The sequence below is a fragment of the Hypomesus transpacificus genome, chromosome 2 (genome assembly GCF_021917145.1).
Source record: "Hypomesus transpacificus isolate Combined female chromosome 2, fHypTra1, whole genome shotgun sequence".
In the NCBI taxonomy this organism is placed as follows: domain Eukaryota; kingdom Metazoa; phylum Chordata; class Actinopteri; order Osmeriformes; family Osmeridae; genus Hypomesus; species Hypomesus transpacificus.
Window position 1 is genome coordinate 1,041,013 of NC_061061.1, and position 8,031 is coordinate 1,049,043.

At 42.5% G+C, this 8,031-nt stretch overlaps 1 long non-coding RNA gene across 1 annotated transcript; it reads right to left on the reverse strand.

Annotated features, from left to right (window-relative positions):
* Positions 1–4,597: 4,597 nt before the first annotated feature.
* Positions 4,598–5,218, reverse strand: LOC124481021. The gene is made up of 3 exons (XR_006957606.1): positions 5,122–5,218; positions 4,877–4,970; positions 4,598–4,776 (listed from the first exon to the last, which is right to left on the reverse strand). It is a non-coding gene; the product is annotated as an uncharacterized LOC124481021 (long non-coding RNA).
* Between the last annotated feature and the right edge of the window lie 2,813 nt (positions 5,219–8,031).

Genomic DNA, 8,031 nt, shown 5'->3' on the forward strand with positions numbered 1-8,031 from the left:
TCCACCCCTCTCTCCTCTCCTCCACCCCTCTCCTCCACCCCTCTCTCCTCCACCCCTCTCTCCTCTCCTCCACCCCTCTGTCCCTCTCCTCCACCCCTCTCCTCCGCCCCTCTCTCTACTCTCCGTCCCTCTGAGGAGAGCTCTGTATGCCAGTCCAGACAGCCACTCAGACATGCCTCTGAGTGCCAGGGAGCTGAGAGCCCACCCTGGTACCTCTTGAGTGTGTGTCTGTGTGTCTGTATGGCAATGCTTATTGGTGTCTGTGTGTGCGTGTGTGTCTCTGTGTGTGTGTTTCTCTGACCTGGCAGGCAGGCATGTTGTTTTTTATTACGTAACCCAGGCCCAAACAACATCTTTGTGTGTATTACATTACCCAGAATGCACCACCATATAACAGAACGTTGGTTATTCGCCTCCACTGGGATCTGTGCCGTGAGTCCTCTGGTTTGTCCAGTCTCGGTTTTTGTCTGTTTTTGACTTTCTTTGTGTATCTTTTTTTTCTTCTTCTTCAAAATCCATTAAGTGAAGTAAAAAAAAATTGATATGAACTGGAGGGAGGAAAAAATAAAGATTTTTGTTTTAACAGAATTGTGGTTCCTGTTTGTATGTTTCTCTTTCTCTCATTTGTTGCTCACACCACTCTGCTCAGTCTCTCAAACACACACAGCCCTCTCACACACACACCACTCTGCTCAGTCTCTCAAACACACACACACATATATCACTCTGCTCAGGGTTTCACACACACAGCTCTCAGTCCTGTGCGGATGAACGGTGCTATAACAGATGAACCCATCCTCCTCCTGAATGTTTGTGATTGCAGCTAATCTGTCCCATTTATAACTATTTTGCTTGTGTGTTGGTGTTGTCGTTGTTGTAATTATCTGTAATTTGTTTCCTTTGAACGTTTGAGCTGCAACATTGCTGTGTTAGGCGTTGCAGTTTGAGCACAGGAGAGCTGTGGACCAGGACAAAGGCTCCAACCGAGCTCCAAACAATAAATATTCCAAACACGTTGAATTTTCCTCTCAGCTCATGTTTTTGCTCCAGCAGTTTCTTGACAGAGCAGGAATAATCACCTCGCCTCCATGCACACTGCACTGTACTGTATTGATCTTTTTCAGGGAATTGAAACTCGCCACAAAACAAGGCGGGGAGGGATGGTCAAATTATTATGTGGAAATCCCTCGAGTAGAAGAGCAGACATCTAGAGACAGTGAGGCAGCAGACAGGCAGAGCAGAGTGAGGCAACAGACAGGAAGAGCTGTAGAGGCAGCAGACAGGAAGAACAGAGTGAGGCAGCAGACAGGCAGAGCGAGGCAGCAGACAGGAAGAGCAGAGCGAGGCAGCAGACAGGAAGAGCTGTAGAGGCAGTAGACAGGAAGAGCTGTAGAGGCAGTACACAAGAAGAGCTGTAGAGGCAGTAGACAAGAAGAGCTTTAGAGGCAGTAGACAGGCAGAGCAGAGAGAGGCAGCAGACAGGAAGAGCTGTAGAGGCAGTAGACAAGAAGAGCTGTAGAGGCAGTAGACAAGAAGAGCTTTAGAGGCAGCAGACAAGAGGAATCTAAATTCACTGTTTTTATTCAGCAGTTACATCGCAAAATAAACATGGGAATGAGTGACTTCATCCATATTGGGTGTACTTGACAGCTGCCCTGATGATATTGAACTCAATATGAACTCTGTTAAGGATCGTTATACCATGGTCTGGGTGAATACTCGATTCTGACTGGCTGCAGGGGTGTCCGTTATCACCCGATAATGGTACTGCGTCATTGCAGCGAAACTGTCTTTTCACCGTTCTTATTTGTCAAATTATTCTGCTGGCAAAATAGTATATATAGCCTGTGTCTGTGCCTGCCTGTGTATGTGCGTGTCTGTGTCTGCCTGTTTCTATGCATGCCTGCCTGTGTCTGTGCCTATCTGCCTGTGTCTGTGCCTGTCTGCCTGTGTCTGTGCCTATCTGCCTGTGTCTGTGCCTATATGCCTGTGTCTGTGCCTATCTGCAGGGGGGTCTGTGCCTATCTGCCTGTGTCTGTGCCTATCTGCCTGTGTCTGTGCCTATATGCCTGTGTCTGTGCCTATATGCCTGTGTATGTGCCTATCTGCCTGTGTATGTGCGTGCCTGCCTGTGTCTGTGCCTATCTGCCTGTGTCTGTGCCTATATGCCTGTGTCTGTGCCTATCTGCCTGTGTATGTGCGTGCCTGCCTATGTCTGTGCGTGCGCACGCAGGCACGGACTGACAGACACAGGTACAGACGCGGGTACGCACGCACACCTCCACTCTACACAGAGTAGGCCTACACCAAAGAGATCTTCCTCTCGTGCCTTTAACAGGCCTGGTTGGGGTGAGCGAGGGCACTTATCTGTTGATGCTCCAGTTTAATAAAGGCAGGCTATTCATTAAAAACGTACGTAAATGTGTCAGTAGTATGAACAGTTGAGACATTGACTCAGTGGGGCTCGGAAAACATATTGTAATTGCTGTCGGGCTCGTGCCGGGTTTAGACATGACTCTGTCTGACACGGTCCGGGCTCGGACAGGAAAAGGCGTCCGACAACAGAATAGGAACAGACAGGGAATGAAACAGGAAATGTGAGATTGCGGAAATTATGTATTTCGGAAAGATGTCGTTAGCGGACCATTCACAGCCAAGGGGTATCCGTGGGATATCCGAAATTCAGGTAGATAGTCAGGAAATTCAGGAGGCGCACGATGAGCTCTCCGAGCGCTCGGAGAGTGCTAAAACCTAACCTGTAAAGCTTTATGCCTGGTATGGTGAGTGTTTCTGTTTTTGTATGATAGGCCCCCAAAGCTTGATTTTGGTCTCATCTGACCACAAATGACTACATGTAACACTTTCACCCAGTTCTCCTCTGAATCATTCAGATGTTCATTGGCAAACTTCAGACGGTCCTGTACAAGTGCTTTCTTGAGCAGGGGGACCTTGTGGGCTCTGCAGGATTTCAGTCTTTCACGGCGTAATGTGTTACCAATTGTTTTCCTGGTGACTATGGTCCCAGCTACCTTGAGATCATTGAGAACATCCTTCTGTGTTGTTCTGGGGTTATTCTTCACCCTTCTCATGATCATTGAAACTCCACAAGGTGAGATCTTGCATGGAGCCCCACACCGAGGGAGATTGACAGTTGTTTTGTGTTTCTTCCATTTGCGAATAATCGCACCAACTGTTGTCACCTTCTCACCAAACTGCTTGGCGATGGTCTTGTCGCCCATTCCAGCCTTGTGTAGGTCTACACTCTTGTCCCTGACTAATTGGACAGTTCTTTGGTCTTGGCTATGATGGAGTTGGTTGACACTCGGTTGACACGCCCCATAGTCACAGCCCAACGGAGAGTTTTCAGACTCATATTCTGACTAAAATTATGAGTATGACAACGTAAGGCTAGGGACACAGTGTAACAACTTCCCCTTTCTGGTAACGCAGTCACATAGCGTTACATGGATTAACAACTGCCATTTTTACTGTTTTGGAAAGTAGTTACTGGGGAAAGTAATATTACAGTTGATGCAATACTGCACAAACTTATCAACGACTAACGTTGTGCCACTGGCTAACGTTACACAACTAACGAAACATTACGTTAAAGGGAACTTTTTAGTTAGTAGGTCTGCAAACCCCAAACATCCAACTTGAATGTTACATCGGTTAGCCTAACTCGTAAGTGCTTAGCACGTGCAGGCAGACACAACCAAGACACACACACTTATCTGACCCTCAACCTGATCATGCGCTTGCTTCAATGAACGTGACTGAGAACAGGCCACATGTTAACAATAACACATATCTGGTTAAATCTTTTTCAAAGTGGGCCATTTGTGTTTCAATAAGACTGAATATGTCTACTAATTGATTGACAGCTCAGGTCTGACAGTTTGCTCTCAAGTGTCCAATCACAATCAGTACCTCAAGCACATGAGGACAGCGCCATGTAATGGGTTACGACCCGCCCCTTTGCCTTTAAATTGAAATGTGTCACATAATTTAAATTAAATGTGTGTATCTTTTGAAAGACCTGCAACTTCACATTACTTAAGAGAGGTCTATATTATTTTTTTATTTACTTATTTAATGATGGCACATTTAGTCCTCCATAGTTACTTAGTACCTATTTAAGGATAATACAACACAACTGACCAATCAGACAGTTATGTATCAATACTGTCATGAGAAATTGTGGTGAAATAGAAGAGAATTTCACATAATTTATCGTTGGATGTGTTGAAAACAACAACATTGCCAACGACAAAGTTAAAGTTAATTTTAAAGTATTTGTTAAATCCAAAGTGACTTGCAGAACATTTGAAAATAAATTACAAAATAATTTTAACAACCATGCATTAAGCATTATGCATAAACAGCCAGCATAGCCAGATAGACTTAACATAATCAAGTGATCAACTGAATATATGATTCGTAAAGAAAATGAATTTGCAATGCATCAACATTCCTTTTGTAACGTGCATTTCCTTGTATGATGTCAAGGTTCCTGGACAATAAAATAAGCACATTCAAGTAAGTTCTATAAAACCCTTGTGTATTTCTGAACAAATAAGTTCACAGATACTTATAGTTGTGATATTAGATTTTATTCAACTGGCGCAAACGCAAATCATGATGAATCCATCTCGTGTAAGTGTCTGACTGTTTTAACTCAACTTAAATGAAAGAATACAAAAAACAACAGTGCATGTTGATTAATCCACATCTTCCTTTACGGGTGCTCTTCACCACCCTTTTTCAACACAGCATCTGACAAAATAAACATAATTTCATGCCACAAGTCACATGCACACAGTAAAAGGACCAAATATGTCAATGGATGAAAACCAGTCTATAGATTTATACTTACATATTTCCACCCCCACAGTATGAATTGCGGTCTTTATATTCATTACGACTACATTTCTTGGCACATCTTCCATTCTCACATGCAGCATAAGCATCTGGAACGAGTGAACAGTACAGTTGCTATTCAATGACAGTAGAAAACAGCAAACAACGTATTTATACACTACAGTTTATATAAGCAAAGATTATTTATCCAACAGGAAACACAGAGGTAGATGAGGTGACAGTAAAGTTAACAGTACTTACTGCACACCAGTGCAATCATCACCAGCACAACGTACAGCACGATCACTGGCTTCATGGCTTCTCTTTGGGGTGTTGATGCTATCCAGTGAGAACTGAGGGAAACATATGACTGTGGCCTGGTTGCACCTGCTTTTATACATGATGAACTCTGCTGCAATCACATTCAGGCTGTTGCCACACACGTTACCTCATCTTGGATTTTACAGGATTTGTCAGACAACTAAGACAAAGCAAACACAACTTTCAACACAGCTCAGGGTCAGCTGACTTATTCCTTTCACCTGAGAATTTCCCAGAAAAATAATATGTCAACAAAGATTATATTATTATTCAGAGAATAAATGTTGGATTAGTTTTGAGAATTAATATCCACTATATTTTTTGGAGTAACGTTGGTGGGGTTCAAAGAGGAATCAGTTTAACAAAGGCTATCTTATAAAGTTGTGCCTTAAAATCAATTGTGCTTACAATACCTAGAAAGAAGCCCTGACAATGAATCCTTAACAAAAATCTGAAAGCCCCCTCATTCCCTCCAAGATGCCACTGTATGACATTCCAATACAAGACTATGATTCAAACGTGAGATATTGACAATCATCGTAGTAAGGCAGGGCTTGAACAGCAATTTATGTAAAATATTTAAGGGATAATTCCCGACGAGGTGTCCAATATCATCTGATAATGGACGATGCGGAGGCGTGAACTGTCCGACGCGCAGCGGAGTCCATTATCAGATGATATTGGACACCTCGAAGGGCATTATCCCGCTTATACCATGGTCACACAATTTATGTTTTAAGGCGTTTTGCAATAGAAATCTAACGTTTTTCAACGTTAGCCAACTCTGTTATTTATAGTCAGCTCAGAACCAACACCGGCTTTCCTTTGGCTGAGCTATTAGCCCAAAAGCTAACGTTATGCTAGCAGGATTCAAAGGCAATAACATTGTGTACGGTTGACAAACAGTAAATATAATTTTACAGTATGTTTGACAATAAGATTTGCTAGCTAACCAGCCATGTCACTGTCCCAAAATCAACGAACAATTTTCACGAACAATATCGGCCATATACTACTAGTACTGTACTGGGGCTACAGTATGGCCGCAGCCTGTGGAGCGAGTTGAATAGCAAATGGATGTGAGATGATCGCATCAAAGTTTACATTTTCTCCAAACAGTGATTATAATTTGACAGTTTGTTTAACAACAAGACTAGCCAGCTATCGAGCCATGTCATTGTCCCCAAATAAAATCAAGATTTTTAAGAAGAAAATAATCGGCCATCTGTAGAGTTGCTGCTACTGTCGTGATGGCCGCAGCCAGCCTGTCTGAAGTAGATTGACTAGCGAGGTGAATAGTGAATGGGATGTGAGATGAGCGGTTACATGACACTGACACACTACATTCAGAAAAGAAACATTTTTCAATTAGGTTATAATAAATATTGAAGTCACTCATTAAAGTTAACTTGTTAAAGTCTTTCACAATTGTAAATGGAGGCTTTGACTACGTCACTGTTGTTATGGTTACTTATTTAAGATATTTTGTACAGGCTCCTGTGTAGCCACCGGTGAAAAGACAGTTTGTCTGCAATGACGCAGTAGGTGTCCGTTATCACCCTGTAATGTACACCCCTGCAGTTAGAAAAACTACAATACCACACCGGATCTAGCTGGACCGGAAACATAACAACAGGCACGCCAGACACACTTGTTTGGCTTGCGAGCCGGCTAAAGAGTAGTAGCAGAGCCCTTTTACGGATATTAGACATTCTCTGGTAGTAGGTTAACGTTAAGTTTCGAGTTGATTGCCAGCGCCAGACGCCAAAATGGATGCCAATAAGATTCTGAATGGAAAGTTTACTTTTAAAAGGTTGCCAAATGGTTCCATTGACAAGACCAAAGTGATCAGTGTGTTCTGTCGTTGTGAACTGAGTTATCATCGCAGCACGTCGTGGAGTCTAAAATACCATGTTGATGGCCAAGCACACAGCTGATGCAAATTCTCCGCCCGCTCGTCAAAGCAAGGCGATTGCAATGTTGTTTTCAATTAAAAACAACATTTGATTGTATATTCAACTAAAGAAGGTATAATTTTCTGGGGAAATTGTGAGGGTGTGCTTGCGTCGGTTGCCAATTGGTCTGATTTGTTACTGACATTTCATATTTAATATATATTTCTATGCCTATGCATATTTATTTATGAAGATGGCATAGATTAAAAAGCATACATTTGTGGTCATTTACACTTCCAAATACAAAGATTGAAGTGTAGAATGAAAAAGGGTCCACTTGTCGTTTCCCTTAGCCTATCACCATTCCCTCTTGCACGGTTGCAGCCTCACATAGTTGAAAAAGTTTCATAAAAACAAACAAATTGGGCAATCCTGGTTAACATTTTTCCTAACCTATAGACCTTTTAACACCCTTTGTCAAGCAGGCTCAACTGTGCATATCGGTGGCAAAAGAGGTACTTCTCCTGGGTATGTACATGGATTGTCAGTCAGGTAATTAGATTTATATATATATATCTGCCCACTGGATCCAGGGCTTGACATTAACTTTGTGAGGCACTTACATTTCACTTGCCCATGCACAAAAGTCACTTGTCCGGGACCTTTAAATAGCCTGACTTCCGTTAGCCTGGCTAACTGAGGTCGCTTTCTCAGGAAAATGACGAATGAAACAGGCTCGGTTAAAGAAATCTGAGATGCTGGCTATCTTCAGCAGGCTTGTATCTACAATAAACAGTCTTCCCTGAACTGAGTCTGAGTTTAAGGCTAACGTCAAAACAGACAGTGTAACAGGGAATCAGTAAAATAGACGTAATGAGTCAATTGTAAGATTTCTGATGAATAAAAAAAAAATGTTTAACAAGTCCCATTTCAGGGCTCAATATTAAGGCTTGTC